The following is a 26607-nucleotide window of genomic DNA, read 5'->3' on the forward strand; positions in this document are numbered from 1 at the left end:
AAATCCTGCCTCTGAGTGCGGACCTAAAACCCCACAGCAGAACTCAAGCATGCAACTCGCGGCTGATACGTCAGTGTGTTACTGCGGGAGTTCTGCATGGTTGGCGGTGCAGTCAAATGTCAAGGTTGAACTAAGGTCCTGTCTATCTTTCAGGTGGATGTGAAAGATTCACGAAAGAGGATCAGAGAGATTTTCCCCAGTGCCCTGGCCAGCTTACCAAAACAGATTGCTTTAGTCGCTTATCTCATTGCTCTTTGTGGGGCCTTGCTGTGAACATATTGGCTGCCACATCTGTCTCTATTGCACCAGTGACAACATTTCAAAGGTGCTTCATTGTGGCTGAAATGTACTTTGGGATGTGCATTACATAAAGAAAATAATTTTATCTCTAGTTAGTGCGTCACATAACCTGGTCCAGATATTTCAAAATCTTGAGTGGCTTGCCAAACATTCCGATGCCGGATGAGTGATCGAGCTGGAAATATTCCGACCTGAGCAAAAAATAATTGCGCAAGTTAGAAAGCCCTGCGTGAAATATTCAGTCTGATTTTTGAAAATCTGCTCCAGGAACGTACTATCATTCTGTTTGAGTCCATAATACATTAGAGAATGCTTAAATTTTGCAGGCCTTCTACAAACAGCCAAACAATTTTTTTACAACTTGTAAGAAAATATATCCAATAGAGAAAGAATATTCTGGCAATCTGATAATAGCATTGCCTTTTTGCCAACAGCGCTTGGTAGGTCAAGAGAAATAATCTGAAATAAGAACAGGAAATGCTAGATGAACTCGGTAGGTCTGACAGCACCTGTGGAGAGAGAAAAACAGAGTTAATGTTTCGAGTCTTTGTGACTCTTCAGAGCTGAAGAGGGTAAAAATTTGATGGATTGTATAGTTGGAGAGGGAGATGGAGCAGAATAGAAGGTCAGAGACTTCTGGTGATGGGGATGTGCTGAAGGTGGCTCTAAAGAACAAAGAACAAATAAAAATTACTGCAGCGGGACAGGCCCTTCGGCCCTCCAAGCCTGAGCCAATCCAGATCCTCTATCTAAAACTGTCACCTATTTCTAAGGATCTGTATCCCTCTGTTCCCTGCCCATTCATGTATCTGTCTAGATACATCTTAAATGATGCTATCGTGCCCGTCTCTACACCTCCGCCGGCAATGCATTCCAGGCACCCACTGTGGTAGTATGTATTGGGGGTCATGTGGGACTGGAAGCCCTAATGTCATTGGCTGACAGATCCCGGGTCCTGGTTGGCCGTTGACCTCATACTCCGCCCTGAAGGCGAAGTATAAGAAGCCGGTGCCTTCCCCCCCAGGCCAGTTTACTATCGGGCTGCTGGGGAACAGACACGCTTAATAAAGCCTCATCGACTTCACTCTGCTTGTCTCACGGAGTCTTTGTGCGCCACAATTTATTAAGCGTGCCTAAAAAGGACTATGGAGCTCAGGATCATTCCAGAATGCCTGAGGATCAGCCCCCACGCAGTGAATGCAGCAGCAGCCTTCAAACACTGGCAGACTTGCTTTGAGGCCTACATCACATCGACCACAGGCCGAGTCTCAGATGAACAAAAACTGCAGGTCCTGCACTCGAGGGTGAGCACGGAGATTTTCACCCTCATTGAAGACACCCGCGATTTCCAGACGGCCTTCGCAGCACTGAGAAGTCTCTACGTTCGCCCAGTTAACCAAATCTACGCTCGCTACCAGCTCGCGACGAGACGGCAAGCTCCCGGAGAATCGATGGACGAGTTCTACGCCGCGCTGCTGATTTTGGGACGAGCCTGCAGCTGCCCGTCGGTGAACGCAAACGAACACACGGACATGTTAATGCGCGATGCTTTTGTTGCAGGTATACAATCCTCCCAAATCCGCCAAAGACTTCTAGAAAAAGAGTCACTAGGACTCTCAGAGGCACGGGCCCTGGCAGCCTCGCTGGACGTAGCCGCGCGTAATACCCGCGCCTACGGCCCCGACCGCGCGGCAGGCCATTGGGCCCCGTACGTACCCGCCGCGGCAAACCCCCTACCCCCCCCCCCCCCGGACACCCCACAGGCTTGCGCAGTCCAAACGCCGAGTCGCACCGGGGGCGCCCGCTGTTATTTCTGCGGCCAGGCGAAGCACCCCCGACAACGCTGTCCGGCCCGCGCAGCCATCTGCAAAAGCTGCGGGAAAAAGGGCCACTATGCGGTGGTGTGCCGGTCCCGCGTGGTCGCCGCCGTCCCGGGAGAACAGGGAGCCCTACAGGCAGTCTATGCCTCCCAACCCCCCCAGCACGCCATGTGCGACCCCCAGGCGCCGCCATTTTGGGTCCCGACCACCGCGGCCCCGGGAGAACTGGGAGCCCTGCACGCCGCCTACGCTCCCCAACCCCCCTCCCCACAGCCCATGTATGACCCGCCGCCGGCGCTCCCGATTTGGGTGCCAGCCAACACTCTCCACGGAGAGGAAGGGGTTTTCCGTATCCCGAACGCCACCCTCACCCCCGTCCCGCGCCCCACGCCTGACCCGCCGGCGCCACCTACCTTGACCCCGACCACCGCTGTCCCCGGCGAGGGAGCTCCGCGCGGTGCCAGCGCTCGCGGCCCCACGACTGACCCGCCGACCTGGGCCCTCGCCCCCGTCCCGCGCCCCACGCCTGACCCCGCCAGCGCCGCCGACCTGGGCCCTCGCCCCCGTCCCGCGCCCCACGCCTGACCCGCCGACCTGGGCCCTCGCCCCCGTCCCGCGCCCCACGCCTGACCCGCCAACGCCGCTGACCTCGTCCCTCACCCCCGTCCCGCGCCCCACGCCTGACCCGCCGGCAATACAACTCACCTGGACCCCGACCTCCGTCCCCGGCGAGGGACCTCCTCACTGTCCCAGCGCTCGCACTGACCTGCCGGTCCCCAGCGAGGGAGCTCCGCGCGGTCCTAGCGCCCGCGGCCCGGGAACTCCGCGCGGTCCTAGCGCCCCCCAGACCCCCCAGCACTCAATGTGCGACCCGCAGACGCCGCCATTTTGGGTCCCGACCACCACGAGGGGAGGAGGGGCCCCGCCATCTTGGACCGCCCCCGACCTGTACGACGCATGGGGGCGGCCATTTTGTCCACCCCCGACGCCATCTTGTGACCCCTCATCTACGGGCGAGGTATGGGGGCGGCCATTTTATCCATCCCCGACGTCCTCTTGGACGGCAACAACGGACCCCACCCCACTACTACAACCACGGCTCGCTTCGGTTACGCTCGATCAGGCTCGGCCCCGGACTCTCCAGACGACGACGACAACGGTCCTAATTAACGGCCACGAGACGCCATGCCTAGTCGACTCCGGGAGCACGGAAAGTTTTATACATCCCGACACGGTAAGACGCTGTTCCTTAACTACCTACCCCAGCGCACAAAAGATTTGCCTAGCCGCAGGATCCCACTCCGTACAGATCCAGGGATTCTGCATAGTTACCCTAACGGTACAGGGGAGGGAATTCAAAAACTACAAACTTAACGTCCTTCCCCAACTCTGTGCCCCCACCTTGCTGGGCTTAGATTTTCAATGTAACCTACAGAGCCTTACGTTTAAATTCGGCGGCCCCATACCCCCACTCACTATCTGCGGCCTCGCCACCCTCAAGGTGCAACCCCCGTCCTTGTTTGCGAACCTCACCCCGGATTGCAAACCCGTCGCCACTAGGAGCAGACGGTACAGCGCCCAGGACCGGACCTTCATTCGCTCCGAAGTCCAGCGGCTACTAAAGGAGGGCATAATCCAGGCCAGCAATAGTCCCTGGAGAGCGCAGGTGGTAGTAGTGAAGACAGGGGAGAAACAAAGGATGGTCATTGACTATAGCCAGACCATCAACAGGTACACACAACTAGACGCGTACCCTCTCCCCCGCATATCCGACATGGTCAATCGGATTGCCCAGTATAAAGTCTTCTCCACCGTGGACCTCAAGTCCGCCTACCATCAGCTCCCCATCCGCCCAAGTGACCGCAAGTACACAGCCTTCGAGGCAGACGGGCGATTATACCACTTCCTAAGGGTCCCTTTTGGCGTCACAAACGGCGTCTCGGTCTTCCAACGGGAAATGGACCGAATGGTTGATCAACATGGGTTACGGGCCACGTTCCCGTACCTCGACAATGTAACCATCTGCGGCCACGATCAGCAGGACCACGACGCCAACCTCCAAAAATTCCTCCAGACTGCCAAAGCCTTGAACCTCACGTACAATGAGGACAAGTGCGTTTTTAGCACCGATCGGCTAGCCATTCTGGGCTACATAGTGCGCAATGGGATAATAGGCCCCGACCCCGAACGTATGCGCGCACTCATGGAATTTCCCCTCCCGCACTGCCCAAAAGCCCTGAAACGCTGCCTGGGGTTCTTTTCATACTACGCCCAGTGGGTCCCCCAGTACGCAGACAAGGCCCGCCCCCTAATACAGACCACGGCTTTCCCGCTGTCGACAGAGGCTTGCCAGGCTTTCAGCCGCATCAAAGCGGACATCGCAAAGGCCACGATGCGCGCCATCGACGAGTCCCTCCCCTTCCAGGTCGAGAGCGACGCCTCTGACGTAGCTCTCGCGGCTACCCTTAACCAAGCGGGCAGACCCGTGGCCTTTTTCTCCCGAACCCTCCACGCCTCAGAAATCCGCCACTCCTCAGTGGAAAAGGAAGCCCAAGCCATAGTGGAGGCTGTGCGACATTGGAGGCATTACCTGGCCGGCAGGAGATTCACTCTCCTCACTGACCAACGGTCGGTTGCCTTCATGTTCGATAATGCACAGCGGGGCAAGATCAAGAACGACAAGATCTTGCGGTGGAGGATCGAACTCTCCACCTTCAACTATGAGATCTTGTACCGGCCCGGAAAGCTGAACGAGCCGTCTGATGCCCTATCCCGCGGGACATGTGCCAACGCACAAATTGACCGCCTCCAAGCCCTCCACGAGGACCTCTGCCACCCGGGGGTCACTCGTTTTTACCACTTCATCAAGTCCCGCAATCTCCCCTACTCCTTAGAGGAGGTCCGTACAGTCACAAGAGACTGCCACATCTGCGCAGAATGCAAACCGCATTTTTTCAGGCCAGATGGAGCGCACCTGATTAAGGCTTCCCGTCCCTTTGAACGCCTCAGTCTCGATTTCAAAGGGCCCCTCCCCTCCACCGACCGCAACGCGTATTTCCTTAATGTAGTGGACGAATACTCCCGCTTCCCTTTTGCCATTCCCTGCTCCGACATGACCGCGGCCACAGTCATTAAAGCCCTGAACAGCATATTCACACTGTTCGGTTACCCCGCATACGTCCACAGCGACAGGGGGTCCTCTTTCATGAGTGACGAGCTGCGCCAGTTCCTGCTCAGCAAGGGTATAGCTTCAAGCAGGACGACCAGCTACAACCCCCGGGGGAACGGGCAAGTAGAAAGGGAGAACGGCACGGTCTGGAAGGCCGTCCTACTGGCCCTACGGTCCAGGGATCTCCCAGTTTCACGGTGGCAGGAGGTCCTCCCGGACGCTCTCCATTCCATCCGGTCGTTATTATGTACGAGCACTAATCAAACGCCTCACGAGCGTCTCCTTGTCTTCCCTAGGAGGTCCTCCTCTGGAACGTCGCTGCCGACCTGGCTGGCGGCCCCAGGACCCATCCTGCTCCGAAAGCACGTGCGGGCACATAAGGCGGACCCGTTGGTCGAAAGGGTTCACCTCCTCCACGCAAACCCCCAGTACGCCTACGTGGAGTACCCCGACGGCCGACAGGACACGGTCTCCCTGCGGGATCTGGCGCCCGCCGGCACCACGCACACACCCCCGGCACCATCAACCCAACCGCCCCCCTTCCTGCCACCGCCGCACCCCGCGACCGCCCCCTTCCCAGGAGGATCAGCCCCCCTCCCCTTTGCACCGACAGCTAAAACCGTGCGGTTCCCGGAGGCGACAACGCTGGTACAAGCACTACCACCACCGCCGGGGCCGAGGCGATCGACACGGACGACCAGACCGCCCGACCGACTCGTGGCGTCGATGTAAAACAAAGATGGACTGTCCAATGAACATTTTGTTTTCATATATCCTCTGTAAATAGTTGTAACAGGGCGATACTGTCCAATACGGTCCTACCATGTAACTGTTCTCTCCTCCCAGGACCAGTACTGTAAACCCTTACCAACATACGAAGCATCACCCCGCCGGGTTCATTTTTGACAAGGGGTGAATGTGGTAGTATGTATTGGGGGTCATGTGGGACTGGAAGCCCTAATGTCATTGGCTGACAGATCCCGGGTCCTGGTTGGCCGTTGACCTCATACTCCGCCCTGAAGGCGAAGTATAAGAAGCCGGTGCCTTCCCCCGCATGCCAGTTTACGATCGGGCTGCTGGGGAACAGACACGCTTAATAAAGCCTCATCGACTTCACTCTGCTTGTCTCACGGAGTCTTTGTGCGCCACACCCACCACTCTCTGCGTAAAGAACTTTCCATGCATATCTCCCTTAAGCTTTTCCCCTCTCACCTCGAACTCGTGACCCCTCGTAATTGAGTCCCCCACTCTGGGAAAAAGCTTCTTGCTATCCACCCATTCTATACCACTCATGATTTTGTAGACCTCAATGAGGTCCCCCCTCAACCTCTGTCTTTCTAATGAAAATAATCCTAATCGACTCAACCTCTCTTCATAGCCAGCGCCCTCCATACCAGGCAACATCCTGGTGAACTTCCTCTGCACCTTCTACAAAGCATCCACATCCTTTTGGTAATGTGGTGACCAGAACTGCACGCAGTATTCCAAATGTGGTTGAACCAAAGTCTTATACAACTGTAACATGACCTGCCAACTTTTGTACTCAATACCCCTTCCGATGAAGGAAAGCATGACGTATGCCTTCTTGGCCACTCTATCGACCTGCACAGCCACCTTCAGGGTACAATGGACCTGAACACCCAGATATCTCTGTACATCAATTTTCCCCAGGGCTTTTTCATTTACCATACAGTTTGCTCTTGAATTGGATCTTCCAAAATGCATCACCTCTCATTTGCCCGGATTGAACTCCATCTGCCATTTCTCCGCCCAACTCTCCAATCTATCTATATTCTGCTGTATTCTCTGACAGTCCCCTTCATTATCTGCTACTCCACCAATCTTAGTGTCATCTGCAAACTTGTTAATCAGACCACCTATACCTTCCTCCATATCATTTATGTATATCACAAACAACAGTGGTCCCAGCACGGATCCCTGTGGAACAACACTGGTCACAGTTCTCCATTTTGAGAAACTCCCTTCCACTACTAATCTCTGTCTCCTGTTGCCCAGCCAGTTCTTTATCCATCTAGCTAGTACACCCTAGGAAATTTAATTTAGGCAATTTTACCTGAAATTAGCCTGCCAGATCCGGGGAGAAAGCATCCCCTCATCACCTTCTTAAACCCACTAAAGGAAATACAGGCCAACAATCGAAATGCCGGGCAGCAGCTGCACTAGAGGCGACAGGGGCCTGGAGCTACAAACGGGCGAGACAACAGCCCCACGAGGCGAGATAACCCTGGCCGCACCCGAAAGAGAGCGTCAACGAACCGTGCAACGGATTCCCCCTCGCCGGACGACGGCTGGAGGAAATTCCTCACCCAAGTGTTGAAGGAACTTAAATTGTAAACTGGAATGGATTGTATTGATTTGCTTTTTTTTTGTTGTGTATAAAAATAAAAAATATCTAATAAATACATTTTCAAAAAAAGAATAGAAGGTCAGGGAGCTAAGGAGATATTGGCAAAGATGTCACAGGCACTGTTGTGTATTCATAGTTTTTTTGTAGTGTTTCCTCACAAGCAGCCTGGTAGCTGAACTTGGGTACTTCAGGAGAACAATTGAGTGACCTCATCTCATCGGCTGTTTGCATGGGCAAACAGGCTGTCTAACATCACAGCCTGCAGTCTTAAAATCGTCTGAGTAAAGCTCTATGATTTGATTGATCCTCCAAAGCCTGTAGACTCAGAGGGCAGAATCCAACCAAAACATTTCTACTTAAACCCACACCTCCACCCTATCCCGTATCCCCATCTAACATTTTAAAACTAAGGGGCAATTTAGCATGGCAAATCCACGGAAACCTGTGAACCCAGAGGAAACCCACACAGACATAGGAGAAAGTGAAAACTCCACACAGTCAGTCACCTGAGGCCAGAATTGCACCCGGGTCCCTGGAGCTGTGAGGCAGCAATGCTAACCATTGTACCATCGTGCCACCCAGCGATATTTGTGTTGAATGTAGAAACTGTTATATATTGTATTTTATATTTGTAGCAGTAATGATATTTGAAACCCTGGTTTAAAATACATATAAGCGGAATGTCTGCTGAAGTTGTAATTAAAGCGTCATTAAAAAGTGAGATAATCCTTCATTCCAACTAGTTTTACTCAGTTACAAAGAAAGGCTTAATGTATTTTGATTGCTGGAGATTCCATGGAGTGTAGATAATTTATCAGGGATTGAATTTAATCATAGCTAAGCAGGTCATGGAACTTAGTGGGATACAGATGCTGTAATTAATTGGAGGAGCCAGGTCTGTCCTTAGTTTTGCAGTCTGTTATAAGATTTTAAGTGGAACAGCAGTTTGTCATAGGATTTGAGTCTGACAAGATAGAAGTGTACTGGATCTGCTTTTGAAAGAATTGTGGTGATGCGCATCACTGTAAATACACAAGGGGGTAATGTCAATATATGTAGGCTAGCTGGACACTAGAGGGAGCACCAGAGACATCACACAGACACACACACACTCAACCAATATATCAGTTAGATAGGACACGACCAATGGACATTCACGATACACACAGAGGTGACATGACCACAGGAGGGCATTACACTGACCCATATATAAAGGACACTACACACATGATCTGGCTCTTTCCAGTGGAGACAGTGAGTACAGACACAGGGTTGATTCAATATCACTCCCATCACGTGGATTGTAGCAAACTGGTTAGTCAGTCTGGTAATTATAATATGCTTAGCAGTTGTGTCGAACCCGAGTAATAGAAGTGTAAATAGTTTATTAAACGTGTTGAAGTTATCTCCACGTCTGAACCTTCCTTTGTCAAGTGCACCACAAGGAAGCCGCTTATGCTACATCTAGAGCATAACAAGACATGGTACCAGCAGAGAACTATTTCAATCCATATCGCCATACCTCAGCGTACAGTGACAACCAGCAACAATACCCAGGCAAGATGTTCGAGATCCCGGTTCCGCAGCGGCTCCAGTGCCACGGCGATTTCCGCGAAAACTGGCGGGCTTTCCGGCAAAGGTTTGAAATCTTCCTGGTAGCAGCCGACCTACAAGACGTGGCCGATGCTGAGAAGACAGAGCTTCTGCTCGCCGGTGCCAGAGCAGAAGAAATCTTTTAAAAATTCAAGTTCTCCAAAGGGCAAAACAGGAGCGACTTCCAGGCAGTCCTGGACAAATTCAGTAAACACTGTGAGGAAAACACACTCCAACCATCTGAAAACGGTAAGAGAAGAGCCAGTGCTCACCACTAGGCTGAGACCCCGGAGCAGAGAACAATTTTGATTGGCGGCCACCTTTGTAAAGGTACTGCACAGCGAGAAACCGCGCATGCGCAATTGCAAAAAAGGCCCCCAGTACAGGAACAGCGATATGCGCATGCGCAAATGCTTCCTACGTATGATGTCACATGCGTCATGACATCAGAGGCCCCGGACCACGCCCCTTTAAAGGGGAAACATCCCAAATCAAAGAAAAAATCTTTTAAAGCCATAAAACAACCTTCTTTCACCTGGAATGGCAGCACAATGCCTCAAATTGAATCAGGAAATGAAATTAACCTCCGAAGAACCCTGCAACAAGCAGTTACCTATGCCCAAACCGATGATTCCGACCTTGAATACTTCGAAACCAACCTTTACATTTTCTCTGGACCTCGCGAGCCCCATGCCAGCTCCGACACAAACAGTGATGATATGGTCCTAGAGGACTACGACTCGGATGAAGGTTTTTTCATTAGAAATGGCGACCCCCGTACTGAATCTGATGCAGACGCGGATTCATTCTTCGCATTTCAGGATCTTCAGCCCAGCATCTACGACATCCCGACTCGTGAGTGCAGGATGATGCTACGGCCTGAAACCAACAGTCAGAGAGCGGTACAAGCCCACAGAGAGCGGCCTGCTGCCACACAGAGCATGGTCCACACACCGCTCAGGGTTCCCAACTCTATGAAAGAAGGTTCCACACCACAGTCCTTGCATGAACAAGAAGTGGCTCCAGTGTCACAAGCATCCACAGCGAGCTCGTGGACAGACTCCACGATAGAAGAAATGCAAGACACCAGAGCGCAGTCCGTGCACACACAAGACGTGACTCCAGTGTCACACGCTTCCGCTGCGAGCTCGTGGTCAGTCTCCACGATAGAAGCAACAAAAGACCCCGACACGTAGTCCTTGCAGGAACAAGACCATGAGGGTCTAGCAACATCCTCTGACCAACTAGCAGCAGACGATGCAAGTCTGCCATGCTCAAGTGAACAACAAGCAGCTACTGAGGCGCTACCCACGGTATGTGAGACGCGTGACGACAGCATCCCACTTCCCATGCAAGATGTGCAAAGTGACAGATCTCAGCTAGTGTGTACAGAGGCACTCAACGATCACTGTGAGACCACTGGTGACTCCGGTGACACCACGATACTTCCACCCTCATTCGCTCGTACCTCTCCACAAGTCAATGCATTCCTGCATGTTCCGACTCCAAGAAATCTCAGCTGACTCCAGTGAACCTGCTAAGTCTCCGGACGGGGAGCATCAACAAACCAACACTGACTCAGTTAAAACAGACCACGCTCCAGATGAGGAGCAACCAAACGCCGACTCTGATTCACGTAAGCCGGACTTTACTCCAGCCAGGGAGTGCCGCAACCTCAGTGATGGCACGCTCAGGGGGACAGCAGATGCCACAAAGACAGGAGATGGATCACTTAACAATTGCACTGGGTCAGTAATAACAAGCAGCGGCTATAGTCCAAGAGGAATACACCAATATTCACCACAGCTATATCAACATATTTTTTCCACACCAGCAGTGCAGCCAATGGCAGCTCTTGCTGGACAGACCCAGTATTCAGGCATGCAGCAGCCAGCAGTCTATGCAGCATATTCCCAAACAGGCCAGCACTACGGATTGCCCACTAATGGAATCAAGACCGCACGAGGACTACCGCAAGCGCAATCTGCACTACAGACTGGATGCCTTAGTTACAGCCCAGGATTTGCTGCACCCCAGCCTGGCCAGACGGCATATTCCTATCAGATGCAAGGTTCTAGTTTCACACCATCACCAGGTATTTGTGCGAGCAGCAATTCTGTTTCCAATTCGACAAGCTTCAACGGTTCTCAGCAGGGTCACCCTTCCTACACAGCATGTGGCCAGAACCAGTATGTACAGTCTTATCTAACTTCAACATATGGCACATCCATGACCTCGAATGATACTGTTGATGGTACCTCTTCAACGTCAACACCTTATCAGCTTCAAGATGCCATCCGACAGCACCATCACAAACATCGAAAAAGAAAGGGACTCCAAATCAGACAGCGAAATGATTTGACCACTTCTTGGTTCCTGTGGCACAGGGACATTGATGGCGTTCATAACCAAGAGAGACATTTGACCATGATGATTGATGGTTTTTGGACTCACATGAATGATTTGGACTTATTGTTTAATCACTGTTCCCATGACTTGTATATACCTGAACTTATCTACCTGTTGTTTGTCAATTTTCTTCAAGTGTACAGAAAATATGTAACATATAAAAAGGGGGGATGTGGTGATGTGCATCACTGTAAATACATGTAGGCTGGCTAGACACTAGAGGGAGCACCAGAGGCATCACAACACACACGCTCAACCAATAGATCAGTTTGATAGGATACGACCAATGGACATTCACGATACACACAGAGGTGACACGACCACAGGAGGGCCTTACACCAACCCATATATAAAGGACACCACACACATGATCTGGCTCTTTCCAGTGGAGACAGTCAGTGAGTACAGACACAGTGTTGATTCAATATCACTCCCACCACGTGGATTGTAGCAAACTGGTTAGTCAGTCTGGGTAGCTATAGTATGCTTAGCAGTAGTGTCGAACCCGAGTAATAGAAGTGTAAATAGTTTAATAAACATGTTGAAGTTATCTCCACGTCTGAACCTTCCTTTGTCAAGTGCACCACATGGAAGCCGCTTATGCTACACCTAGAGATAACAAGACAAGGATCTCTCGCCAAAAGTCTCTGCACAGCTAAGCAAGTTTTGTTAACTTTATTTATAAGTGGCATTTGAACTGTAGTGGGTTGCTTTCTTGGAATTAGTGGCAGAGCGTAAAATGAAGTTATTTCCTTTTATTTAACTGATAATTGTAAAGCTATTTATTTGATTTTAATCCTGTGTTTAAATTAAATTTTGTTTTCACATAAAAGATGCCTATTGGTCAGAGTCATCACTCCTGGATGAAGTATACTTTCCTCAGTTTTATAAATTAAAAAGAAATGTTCAGGGTTCTTGCCTGGTATCCGAGCAAATGGACGTTGGAATGTGCCAGTCCGGAACACTTGGTCGTGGGCAACTCTTTGCACTAGAAGACCAACATGTTATGGGCAGACCAAAGAGCTCTTTCACCAAGGTGATATGGTCCTCCAGTCACAGCTGATGTTTATCTCGGTGTTCGTCCCTGGGAACAGCTGGTCATGCACAGTCTCCTGCCTTCTGCACCCGTATTTATGAAGTAAATAACAAATCTGAGGGATCACAGGGGAAAGAATGAAGCTTGAGAACTAATTGAAGTGACATTTTTTATATGTCTGACGATGGTAAGTCATGAGCAGTATTTCTTTGAACCCCTTTTTAAAAATTGACAAAGTTATCCAAGGTTAAATATGGGATTGCCCTGGTTTAAGGGTACAGAAGCCATAATTCGCAACCAGCACTCACCCGTGCAAACCAATGTGGATACAGTGAAGAACAGGGAGAATGGCCTCATGGTTCTGCCATATCCCTGTACACCCTCATCTTGATATCTGGCGCGATGAGTAAGCTGCTGTTTGTGTCACCATGGATGCTTCTCATCTCTGCCCACCCACCTTCCTTTTTGAGTCCCTGCTTTCAGACACCAAAGAGCTGACCCCTCAGGAGGAGGAGGAAAGAGAACAATGGCACAGCTCTGGTGAAGATGCCCTCTCATTTGATCTGAGACCAAAAGCTACCACCTCAGACACCCACACCACCAGAATCTTGGCAGCTGGTATAAAGTTGGGACCAACATGTCGTGACCCGAACATGAGTGGCCTGCAGCCAGGCTGGGGTTAAAAGATGGTTTCATTGCTCGCTAACTGGAAGGCAAAGTGGCAGATTAGTACCATTCTAATGAGGATCTTGATAGGTCAGCATGCATGAAAGCACAAAATCAACTTGCATGACAAGATGTTGGCTGCATTGACTGGAATTCCATACAGCTTCCTGTCACTGTCAAGGAGCTTGGCTCCAACTTGACAGAGGGCACGGTACAAAATTTGCCACTCCAACAGCCTTTGCAGCACCCCCCCTGTCACCACTGCAGCCCCTGAGTCTACCTGTTGTGGCAATTGCGCATATTGACTGGCCACCAACTCCTTTGCCCCACTCCTCCACCCCCTAACATGAGGATGTGCCAACAATTTCTGGCAAATCCTAGAACTCCCCAAAATTTGTCCAAAAACTCAAGAGCGTGTTACCACAAATTTTGCAACAGAAAAAAGTAAATATAAATTACCTGCAAAGGGTTTGGCTGACCTTTTACTTAAATGCAATGCCCACATTGCAACTTGTTGAACATGCTGCATATCTGTTCAACACTCTTGGGATTGTGGTATCAGACCAGCTTGTTGGAGTCAATGGGCGGGATTTTCCGTTGCCATACGCCAGAATCGTGTTCGTTGATTGGGCGGAGAATGGGCTCCGTGCCAAAATCGGGGCCGTCGATCAGTCATGCTCCATCCCCTCCAAAATAGCATCATCGTGACACGGGCCGCACGCAGTCACAATGCCGTTGGTGCCTCATCGGCCGGCCCACTTGCAATGCTCCACCCCCGATGGGCTGAGTTCCTGACGCCGTGGACCCCATGTGGTCACACAAATCGTGGACCCGGCATGGCGGCTGCGGACTGTGTGGGGGCCGGGGGGGGCTTCTGCGAGGGCTGGGGGGACTGGTGGGGGGTGGCCAGGGGGGAGGCTGTGGGGTTGCGGATGGTGGGTTGGGGCTGCGCACAGCTGGCGCCATGTATGGCGCGGCCGCTGCAGGTTATCAGCCGTGCGCATGCGTGGCCCAGGACCCGGCCATTCTCCAGCAGTATTCAGCATGGGAGACAGGAGTTCCGGTCAGCGCCGGTGCTCGCCCTTCACTGGTACTGAAATTGGTGAGGGGTTCGCGCCAATTGTTTTGACGTAAACCTCCCGCGTGTTCTCCATTCGAGCCGGCACTTAGCCTCAGAAACGGAGAATCCAGCCCAATGTCTCCCGGCACACACAGGCACTATTGGTGAGGCAATTTTGGGTCTGAAGTTTCCAAACAGAATGAGTATTTAATTACTTGGGATGACGAGCGAAAAGTACATATCTCTTATCGAAGAGGCTCTGAAAAAGAACAAGTATTTTAAATAAATTATATTTCTTTAATTTAAATATATATTTCCACTATGTACTTAACCTGAAAAGTTCATTTTGATTAAAGGAAATCGTATTTCAATTAATAAAATAATGTGATCTTGTTAAATGTAGAGCAGAATTTATCTTCTTAAAATTATTTAAACCCTCACTTGACTTTTCTTAAACATAATTATGCAGCTGTACTTAGCAGGAGCAATAAATCAAAAACATGCAAGACAGCAACTATTTTCCAAGCAACAGGAAGCATCAACATTAACTTCATTAGCAGAAAAATATGTATAATGTATAGGAACTGGTATGGGCTCTTAACACACTATTAGAGACACTTCCTTGTTTTAAAAGAACGCTGCATGTGACTGTGGTAGTCTGTGTAGAGGTATTACGGTACCTGGTAATGCTGGAACACCATTGGTAGATATTGTATGTTTCCTATTGGTCAAGCTGTATGGTAGCTCCGCCCTGCAAGGCGGGGAATAAGAGCCCGTGCCGCCCCAGCAGCCTTCATTATGTACCTGAGCTGCTGGGGGAAACATCTTGCTTATTAAAGCCTTCAACCTCGCTTTAGTGGTCATGGATCGTGCATCAATTTAATAAGTTAGATTTAAAAGGATGGAGCTCCAAATCAAGCCGGAGTGTCTGCAACTCAGCCCCCACGCGGCGAACTCAGCGGCAATCTTCAAGCACTGGCTGGTGTGTTTTAAAGGATGTCTCAGTACGGTTGAAAACACACCCACGGGAGAACAGAAAATGCAAGTCCTGCACTCGAGGGTGAGCCCGGAAATTTGCACCCTCAACGAGGACGCGGAAGACTTTGATGCAGCAATAGAGCTGCTAAAAGGACATTATATTCACCCGGTAAACCAGGACTACGCCCGACATTTGCGAGCAATGAGGCGACAAATCCCTGGGGAATCGCTGGAAGAATTCTACCGTGCACTCCTGGCGTTGGGGAGAAACTGCAGCTGCCCGCAAATTTCAGCGAGCGACCACACAGAACTCTTGATCCGGGAAGCTTTTGTGGCAGGTATGCTGTCCTCCCAAATCCGCCAGCGATTGCTGGAAAAAGACACCCTCGGCCTCAAGGAGGCCTTGCAGGCTCCCTGGATGTGGCCTCCAGAAACGCCCGCGCTTACGTTCCCGACCGCGCGGCAGCCCCCTGGGCAGCGTGGAACCCCTCCGCAGCCGACCCCAAGACAAGCTTGTGCTGCAAGGTGGCCTGGCAACCCCGGGGAGACCCGCTGCTACTTTTGCGGGCAGGCCAAGCACCCCCGGCAGCACTGCCCAGCCCACGCATCCACCTGCAAGGGATGCGGTAAAAAGGGCCACTTCGTGGTGGTATGCCAGGCCCGTGCGGTCGCCGCGGTCTCCGGCGGCGAATGCGGACAGCCAACACAAACCTCTCCACAGTCCCCGTGTGGCCAGCGGGCACCGCCATCTTCCTACTCCAGGGCCACGTGCAGCCCCCGGGCGCCGCCATCATGTCCCGCAGACGCCACGTTCGATGGATCGCGGCCGCCATTTTGTCCAGCCCCAGCCATATGCGACCAATGGGAGCCGCCATCTTGGATGGACTCCCAGGACCCCAGCTCGGCTGACCGCACACCACCCGAAGAGAACACTCAACTGCTGAGATTAGCCTCGGTGACTCTGGATCAGTCCCGGCCTCGAACACTCTCAACTGCGACAACGACAGAACTAATCAACGGGCACGAGACGTCCTGCTTAATCGCCTCTGGGAGCACGGAGTACTTCATCCACACCGACACGGTAAGGTGCTGTTCTCTCCTCGTCCACCCCGTTAATCAAAAAATCTCCCTGGCCTCCGGTTCCCACTCAGTAGAGATAAAGGGGTTTTGTGTAGCAAACCACACAGTCCAGGGAAGGGAGTTTATAAATTACCGGCTGTACGTCCTTCCCCACCTCTGCGCAGCCACACTCCTCGGTTTAGACTTACAGTGTAATCTCCAAAGTCTAACTTTCAAATTCGGCGGCCCTATACCCCCCTCACTGTCTGCGGCCTCGCGACCCTCAAGGTCGATCCGTCTTCCCTGTTTGCGAACCTCACCACAGATTGCAAACCCGTCGCCACCAGGAGCAGACGGTACAGTGCCCAGGATCGGATCTTTATTAGGTCAGAGGTCCAAGGCTACTGAGGGAAGGAGTCATTGAAGCTAGCAACAGTCCCTGGAGAGCTCAAGTAGTGGTGGTAAAGACCGGGAAGAAGCATAGGATGGTCATCGACTACAGTCAGACCATCAACAGGTTTACGCAGCTGGACGCGTACCCTCTCCCCCGCATATCCGACCTGGTAAACAGGATCGCGCATTACAAGTTCTTCTCCACGGTGGATCTTAAGTCCGTCTACCACCAGCTCCCCATCCACACTAGTGACTGCATATACACTGCCTTCGAGGCAGATGGGCGGCTCTATCACTTCTTAAGGGTTCCCTTCGGTGTCACCAACGGGGTCTCGGTCTTCCAGCACGAGATGGACCAAATGGTTGACCGGTACGGTTTACGGGCAACATTCCTGTATCTCAATAATGTCACCACCTGCGGCCACGACCAGCATGACCACGACATCAACCTCCGAAAATTCCTCCAGACCGCAAAAATCCTTAACCTTACATATAACAAGGATAAATGCGTGTTTAGAACCGACCGCCAGCCATCCTCGGCTGCGTAGTGCGAAATGCAGTTATAGGCCCCGACCCTGAATGCATGTGCCCCCTTATGTAGTTCCCCCTACCTCACTGCTCCAAGGCCCTGAAGCGCTGCCTCGGGTTTTTCTCTTACTATGCCCAGTGGGTCCCCAACTATGCGGACAAGGCTTGTCCCCTGATCCAATCCACAGCTTTTCCCCTGTCGATAGAGGCCCACCAGGCCTTCAGCCGCATCAAAGCAGACATTGCAAAGGCCACGATGCATGCCATCGACGAGTCCCTGCCCTTCCAGGTCGAGAGCGACGCGCCTGACGTAGCTATGGCGGCCACCCTCAACCAAGCGGGCAGAGGCATGGCCTTCTTCTCACGTACCCTCCATGCTTCCGAAATCCGCCTCTCCTCAGTCAAAAAGGAGGCCCAGGCCATCGTAGAAGCTGTGCGACATTGGAGGCATTACCTGGCCGGCAGGAGATTCACTCTCCTCACTGACCAACGGTCGGTTGCTTTCATGTTCGATAATGCACAGCGGGGCAAGATAAAAAACAATAAGATCTTGCGGTGGAGGATCAAACTCTCCACCTACAACTACGAGATCTTGTATCGTCCCGGGAAGCTAAACAAGCCTCCTGATGCCCTGTCCCGCGGCACATGTGCCAATGCACAAGTGGACCACCTCCGAGCCCTCCACGAGGACCTCTGCCACCCGGGGGTCACTCGCTTTTTCCACTTTATCAAGACCCGCAACCTGCCCTACTCCATCGAGGAGGTCAGGACAGCCACCAGGGACTGCCAAATCTGCGCGGAGTGTAAACCGCACTTCTACCGGCCAGAGAAAGCGCACCTGATAAAGGCTTCCCGTCCCTTTGAACGCCTCAGCATGGACTTCAAAGGCCCCCTCCCCTCCACCGACCACAACACGTACTTCCTGAACGTGATTGACGAGTGCTCCCGGTTCCCATTCGCCATCCCCTGCCCCGACATGACCGCAACCACCGTCATCAAGGCCCTCCTTAGTATCTTTGCACTGTTCGGGTTCCCCGCTTACATGCATAGTGATAGGGGGGTCCTCCTTTCTGCGCGACGAACTGCGTCAATTCCTGCTCAGCAAGGGCATCGCCTTGAGCAGGACAACAAGTTCCAACCCCCGGGGTAACGGACAGGTAGAAAGGGAGAACAGAATGGTCTGGAAGACCGTCCTACTGGCCCTACGGTCCAGGAATCTCCCAGTCTTCCGCTGGCAGGAAGTCCTCCCGGATGCCCTCCACTCCTTCCGGTCACTGCTTTGTACCACAACCAACCAAGCACCTCATGAACGTCTCCATGTCTTCCCCAGGAAGTCCTCCTCTGGGACTTCGCTCCCAACCTGGCTGGCAGCTCCCAGACCCATCCTGCTCTGGAAAAATGTGTGGGCGCCCAAGTCGGACCCGTTGGTCGTGGGGGTCCATCTTCTCCACGCTAACCCCCAGTACGCCTACGTGGCGTACCCCGACGGCCGACAAGATAAGGTCTCCCTACGAGACCTGCCACCCGCTGGAGCCCCACGCACACCCCAGCCACCAGACCCACCCTCCCTCCCACCAGTGCACCTTACAGGGGGATCAGTTCTTCCGCGGCCCCATCTAGGCCCCCCCACCCACCGACGCACCCCGCAGACGCTCCCTTCCCAGGTCAACCGTTTTCCCCACCAGCGCTGTCTACGGGTGTCGAAGCTGCCACAGAGATCGAGGCCACGCCCCCGGAGTCACAGATGCCCAAGCCTCCACCGGAGTCACCACCGAAGCTTCGACGATCACAGAGGACGACCAGCGCCCCCAATCGACTGATTGCTTCATTTTAAAGTGTATACTTAATTATGAATCATAAATTGTAAATAGTAAATAGAATTGTAAATAGTTACAAAACGCCTTACGGAGGTATTATGGTACCTCCATAACTATAATTTCTACCACGTTACCATGTTGTAATATCAGGCCACCACCCCCGCCGGACTCTTTTTTAACAGGGGGTGAATGTGGTGGTCTATGTAGAGGTATTACGGTACCTGGTAAAGCTGGAACACCATTGGTAGATATTGCATGTTTCCTATTGGTCAAGCTGTATGGTAGCTCTGCCCTGCAAGGTGAGGTATAAGAGCACGTGCCGTCCCAGCAGCCTTCATTCTGTACCTGAGCTGCTGTGGGAAACATCTAGCTTATTTAAGCCTTCAGTTGGACTACAACCTCGCTTTAGTGGTCATTGATCGTGCATCAGTGACATTTTGAATTCCAAAGTGCTGCACAGCTAACTAATTCTTTTTTAACATGCTGAACGCGATTTAATGGAAACATTTCCAAGTGTGGTCGTGAGCGGGAAATGCCGCGAACTCCCGACGTTCGGCCCGGCGAGTCCGTCACTGCTACAACACGTCAATTGGCCCACAACCGAAGGGAGAGGGCCCAGACGGGCAGCGAGGTGCCGGACATCAGAGTCCTGACCCCCTATGAGAAACAGGTCCTGGAGGTTACATGGGTAGCTGAGGACAGATCAGTCACAACATGGACGTCAGCGCACGTTGCAGAGGTGAAGATCCACTGCCCGCTACCCAGATGACCTATTACACTTGAGTTGGTCCCTCCCACTGACCATATGTTCAATCTCTCGCAGGAGTGCCGGCCCATCCAGTGTGGTCACCACAACACCACCCCCCCCCTATGAGAACACCTCAGAGGAGAGCTCCGAGGACGTCACCAAAGTAGTCGCAGAACACCTGACATTCCCACCCTCCACCAACGCAGAGACACACACCTCGTTGGGCAACATTAGTGGACAGACTTCTTGGGCACATTCTGGTGTGCATCACACAGTTGCTTATGCACATCAGGTGGAGGCAGGAACACTCAGGCGAGACAGCAGTCGGAGGTCTGCTGGATCCCAGGACCCAGCTGGGTCCAAGCCTGATGCTGAACCTCTGGACCAGGTTTATCCATGAGCCGATGTAGACGATAGGGTATGGCTGTGATAATTAGAGGGGAATGTAAGCGCCCCCCCAGCAGGTCCATAGCCAATTGGAGGAGTCCGAGAGGCAAGGGGTGCAGGATATGGCGCTGGTAATGCTTGGCACCGAGGCCAACACTGTTAGAGTGGTGACCGCAGTGGAGAGCCTGGTGCACGAAGTTAGCAGCATGAGTGGATGTGTCCAAAGTCAGTGACAGCCATGGCTGAGGGCCTCGGAAGAATGTCCAACCTGCTGGGAGATGTGATCCAGTACCAGTCTCAGATGGGAATAGCCAAGATGCTGCGGAGCTTGTGCAAGTCACAGGTGGGCATTGCCAAGTCACTGCAGAGCATGGCCCAGTCATTGAGGAGCATCGCCAAGGGCGTCGACACCATGGTGCAGACATTGGGGAGCAATCAACGTTCGTAGGGCAAGGTGACGCAGGGGCTGAGGGGCTTCATCCAGCTGTTCCTCCATCCTGAGGTGAATCCCAGTGCCCTATGGGCTCCGACCAGGAGGAGGGGGAACTGGGTCCATCCCAGGCCCATCCTACAAAGTAGCGACGGCAGCCACCTGTTCCGCTGAGTTCCACCCCTCTGACAAAGCCTCGCTTCGTGGTCACACCCGGTACAGTGCAGCACGGCGAGGCATGTGCCGACAGCAAGTGCGCCGGGATCCTCCAGCCCCAGAGCCCCCAGAGGACGCCTGCCAGTGGCATAGAAGGCCACAGGACATTGTAAGCAGCAGAATGCCTACACCTCTGATGTGCATCCTGGGGAATCACCTAGGCGCAGCAGTAGAGAAAGGAAGGCTAAGCACATCGAGGATCAGCGGCGGGGTGGGTTGGGTAGGTAGGGGGTAAGTGGGGCTGTGTGCATGGGGTGGGAAGGATGGGTGGAGTGGGTGGGAGGGGTGGGGAGAGTGGAGCGGCGCCATCCGGAGAGTGGTGCAGTGGTGGACACTGTGAAACAAATTAAAATATTTGCACCTTGACCAGTATGACGCCACTGGCACTTTCTTCCGCTACGCAGGCCAAGCACCAATCCCATCTCCATCTCCCCGGACAAGGGCATGCTGATCCCTGCCCCCCACCAACAGACAGGCAGGGGTTAGACTATGGCATAGATTGAGGAGAAGCAGCATCAAGCTCCTTGCGGGTTATCATCACCTTGCCCTCAACAGTGACCCGCTGACAGTGCTGACACAATCCCAGCACACTGGAGTGATGTTCCTTGTGGAATTATTTCACTTCCTGCCCCCAAAGGCAGTTTCACTAGTGGTTACTACCCGCTAGTGTACCCAGTTTTACTCACCGCCTTCCAAAGATTCTGATGGGTAAAGGAGGTTCTGAGTTGGCTGGTGGGCTTAAATATAGACAAGCCTCCAGGGCCAGATGAAATGTTTCCCAGGCTGTTGATTGAGGTAAGGGAGGAAATAGCAGGGGCACTGGCAATGATCTTCAATTCCTTTCTGGCCGCAGGAGCGGTGCCGGAGGATAGGAGGAGGATAGCCAAAGTAGTACCATTATTCAAGAGGGCGAAGGGATAAACCAGGAATCCAAAGGCCAGTCAGCCTAACCTCAGTGGTGGGGAAACTATTGGATGTCATTCTGAAAGACAGAATTAATCTGCATTTGAAGAAGCAGGGGTTAATCAAGAACAGTCAGCATGGTTTTAAGGGGATGTCATGTCTAACCAACTTGATTGACTTTTTCAAAGAGGTGACCAGGTGTGTAGATGACGGTGCTGCATTTGACGTAGTCTACTTGGACTTCAGCAAGGCTTTTGATTAGGTCCCATATGGGAGACCGATAGCAAAGTTAAGAGCCCAAGGGATCCAAGGAAATTTGGCAAATTGTATTCAGAATTGGCTGGGTGGCAGGAAGCAGGGGTCAATGAGTGTTGTTCTGACTGGAAGCCTGTGTCCAGTGGAATCCTGCAGGGATCAGTGTTGGAACCCTTGCTGTTTGTGGTTGATATAAATGATTTAGATATCAATGTAGGACAGTTGATAAGTTTGTGGATCATACGAAAATTGGTGGTGTGGTAAATAGTGGGGAGAATAGACTTAGATTATAGGAGGGTATGGACGGCTGGTCAGAGGGGCTGATCAGTGGCAAATGGAATTCAATCCGGATAAGTGTGAGGTGATGCATTTGGGCAGGACAAACATAGCAAAGGAATAAATGATAATTGGCAGGACTCTGTGAAGCACCAAGGATCAGAGGGACCTTGGTGTGCATGTATACCTGTCCCTTATAGTAGCAGAGCAGGTAGATACAGTGGTTAAGAAGACATATGGTATACTTGCCTTTATTAGCCAAGGCATAGAGTTAAAGAGCAGGGAAGTGATGCTGAATCTATATAAAACGTTGGTTCGGCCATGGTTAGAGGATTGTGTGCAGTTCTGGAATCCACATTCTTTGAGAGACGTGATAGCACTGGACAGGATGCAGAGGAGATTTACCAGGATGTTGCCTGGGCTGAAGAGTTTTAGTTATGAAGAGAAATTGGATAGAATTGGATTGTTTTCCTTGGAGCAGAGGAGACTGTGAGAGGGGGTGTCACATGATTGAGATGTATAAAATTATCAGGGCATAGATTGGCAGGAAGAAACCTTTCCTCTTGGTTGGGGGATCAACGACCAGGGGGCATAGATTTAAGGTCGGGGGCAGGAGGTTTATAAGGGAAGTGAGGAAAACCTTTTTACCCAGAGGGTGGCGGGCATTTTGAACTCACTGTTTGAACGGGTGGTGCAGGCAGAGACCCTCATAACATTTAAGAATTATTTGGATGTGCACTTGCGATCCCAAGCATACAAGGCAATGGGCTAAGTGCTGGGGAGTGGGATTAGAATAGTTAGGTGGTTGTTTTTGACCGGTGCAGACTCAATGAGTCAAATACCTATTCAGTGCTGAATGATTCTATGACTCTTCCTGGCCTGCATCCCAATGCGTACACATTCCAGGGTTACAGACTGTCAGCCTTGGATGCACGTTCTGGCTGATTATTTTCTTCTTTCATCTGAAAGTTTTGAAACCAGTGATAGCATTTGTCCAGTCGTAGATAATTTAGTTGAAACAAGGAATTTCCCATGGTGGTTTGTCTATTTGCAGAATGGAATCACAATCTGGGCTGTGCCTATAGCCACTGAGCTCTATTCAATGTAGACCTTTCTGATCAAATTTCCATGGAATCATTTTATTCTTGATAATTCTCGATTTCAGCATTTGCTCAAAGTCATCCAAGGGATATTTTTTCATTGCTCACCATGCAAGTTGATTGGGAATTCTGGACTCTGGAGGTTGAATTTCTGTGTCACTATTTCAGTCCTAATTGTTACAATGAACATTACGTTTGAAGTTTAGTACCTGTTATTTTGTACGCAGATGTCATAGTCAATTTGGACACAGCAAGGCCCCAACAAAGGTGTTGATTGAGGAATATATGTTGGCTAGGATACCACTGACACCCCCCCCCCCCCCCCCGGAAAAGACACCACCCCCTCCCTCCACTGTCACCACCACTGAACCCTTCTGATCGTGTTAAGAGATCTTTGCAATCCACCTGAACGTGTAAGTGAAGCCTGAACTTTAATGTATTGTTTAAAAGATAGCTATCAAACAGCGCAGTGCTCCCTCAGAACAGCTCTGTATGGTCAGCCTAACTTGTTCACGTATCGAGTGGAACCAGTATGGAAATACTTGTGGTACCTTTATTTTAATCCGAAGATATTAGATAAGATTGCAGAATCTTAACTTTTTACACAAACCATGGAATGCTGCACAAAAACTCATCTCGAGGTAATAGCTGGTGATTATATTATGAATAAAATAAACTGTGACACAAATGGTTTGAGACAACTGAGTGTGTTGGGCTCAATTTCTCTTGATTTTTGTTTACTAAGTTGCTTCAAACATGCATTATGTATGAAAACACGGAATCAAGTTATATAAGATCTGTTGCACACCACTGATGTGTATCAATTGCAACTGTAGCCCTGGATTGTCAGTTATTCCTATTGATTAAATGAAACTTTTTTTTTGCCAATGAGTCAGTTATTTGAAGTGGCAGTGTTTTAAGCCGTACTGTACTGTAAATTTGCTTATTTTGTTTTTTGAGAACATTAATGTCTCCCATGGGATTGCCATATTAGTGGATTCATGAATAAGGAATTTTACCATTTGAATCAGTTCCAGGATCGGCTTGTAGCAATCCATTCTGCTTCAATGCTATATTTAACCCCATATTGACTTTGCGCTAAATTAACATAGGCTTCCAACATACATATCCCACATTAGGGCAGTGACTACACTTCAAAGGGGAATGTCCTCACAGCATCCCGAAAGTGATCAAACGTACCCAGCAACTGACAGACGGCCCTGGCTTATGACAAACAAAATGGGGAAGGTTCCTTCGGAAGGCACTGAGCACGAGAGATTGCATCAGGAAGCGTGCAGAAGCAAAGTCGTGGCATTGGAAACGCCCAAACAACCTATCTACCCAACTCTTCAAGCACCACCTGCCCCACGTGTGACAGAGTCTACAGATTACGCATTGCCCTTAACAACTATCTCAGAACCCAACGAACCGGAGTGAAAGCAAGTCATCCTCAATCCTGAGGCACCGCCAAAGAAGAAGACGACATTTGAAAAGCACTGCACTGGTCATTAGGTGTTTTGAATGGTCCAGTGGTCAGGAAAAGTACGAGATAAATGCAAGTCTTTTTTCTTTGTTGATCATCAAAAAAAGTTACAATCATAGCTGCTGGGTAATGCAGTGGATAGCCACACTATCAGATCAGCTTTGAGATAGATCTGTGAATCAAGCCCAGACTGTGAGATTGAGCACATTATTCATTGTTGCACTGATTGGTTTCCCTTTTATATCAACTTACATGGATATGCTACAACTCGCATATCAGGTTCTGATCATCTTGGAGAACATGGGCGGGATTCTCCGCAATCGGCGCGATGTCCACCGACCGGCGCCAAAAACGGCGCGAATCAGTCCGGCATCGTGCCGCAACCAAAGGTGCGGAATCCTCCGCAGCTTGAGGGGCCGAGCCATAACCTTGAGGGGCTAGGCCTGCGCCGGACTGATTTCCGCCCCGCCAGCTGGCGGGAAAGGCCTTTGGTGCCCCGCCAGCTGGCGCGAAACTGGCTTTGCCAGGCGGCGCATGTGCGGGAGCGTCAGCGGCCGCTCACGGCATCCCCGCGCATGCGCAGTGGAGGGGGTCTCTTCCGCCTCCGCCATAGTGGAGACCATGGCGAAGGCAGAAGGAAAAGAGTGCCCCCATGGCACAGGCCCACCCGCGGATCGGTGGGCCCCGATCGCGGGCCAGGCCACCGTGGGGGCACTCCCCAGGACCAGATCGCCCCACGCCCCCCCCCAGGACCCCGGAGCCTGCCCGCGCCGCCTTGTCCCACCGGTAAGAGAGGTGGTTTGATTCTCGCCGGCGGGACAGGCATTCCAGCGGGACTTCGGCCCATCACGGCCGGAGAATCGCCAGGGGGGGCCCGCCAACCGGCGCGGCTCGATTCCCACCCCCGCCGAATATCCGGTGCCGGAGAATTCGGCAACTGGCGGGGGCGGGATTCACGCCAGCCCCCGGCGATTCTCCGACCCGGCGGGGGGTCGGAGAATCCCGCCCATATTCTGATATCAAAGAACACAAGTTTTTAAGTGATCAGCATCCACTTTCCAGGTCATTGGCAAGCCTGTGTTGCTGTTGACTATCAAACAATCTAAAATTCTCAACGTTCATGCCATACTAACCCCAAATGAGCAGCTGACAATATGTCTGCACCATCACTACAACTGCCCATTACCACCTCTCTAGCATCACCCAATACCACCCCGACCTCGACTCCACTCCTGCTGACACCCTCATCCATGTCTTTGTTACCTCTAGACCTGCCTATTCCAATGTGTTCCCAGTCAGCTTCCCATCTTCCACCCTCTTTAAACCTGAAGTAACTTGTAACACTCCTGCCCACACACAAACTCATTCCATATCTCATTTACCTACCACCCCTTTGTTTGCTGGCCTAGATTTGTTCTGGCTTAAGCAGAATTTCCTGATTTTAAAGTTCATGTTACTTTTCAAAACCACCCGTGGCTTCACTGGTCTGTATTTCTATAACCTCCTTCAGTACTACAGCTCTCCAAGATGTCCATACTTGTTCAATTGTGGCCTCTTAACCATACCTGATTTTAATTGATGCCCACTTGATGCCAGTGCCTTTCGCCTCCAAT

The 26607-nt window shown here is 51.5% G+C and overlaps 1 protein-coding gene across 4 annotated transcripts in view; it reads left to right on the top strand.

Annotated features, from left to right (window-relative positions):
* The window catches only part of astn1 (astrotactin 1), a 4064875-nt gene that overhangs the window by 2519941 nt on the left and 1518327 nt on the right, over positions 1-26607 (top strand). The window lies entirely within an intron of this gene.

Source organism: Scyliorhinus torazame, chromosome 7 (genome assembly GCF_047496885.1).
Source record: "Scyliorhinus torazame isolate Kashiwa2021f chromosome 7, sScyTor2.1, whole genome shotgun sequence".
NCBI lineage: Eukaryota > Metazoa > Chordata > Chondrichthyes > Carcharhiniformes > Scyliorhinidae > Scyliorhinus > Scyliorhinus torazame.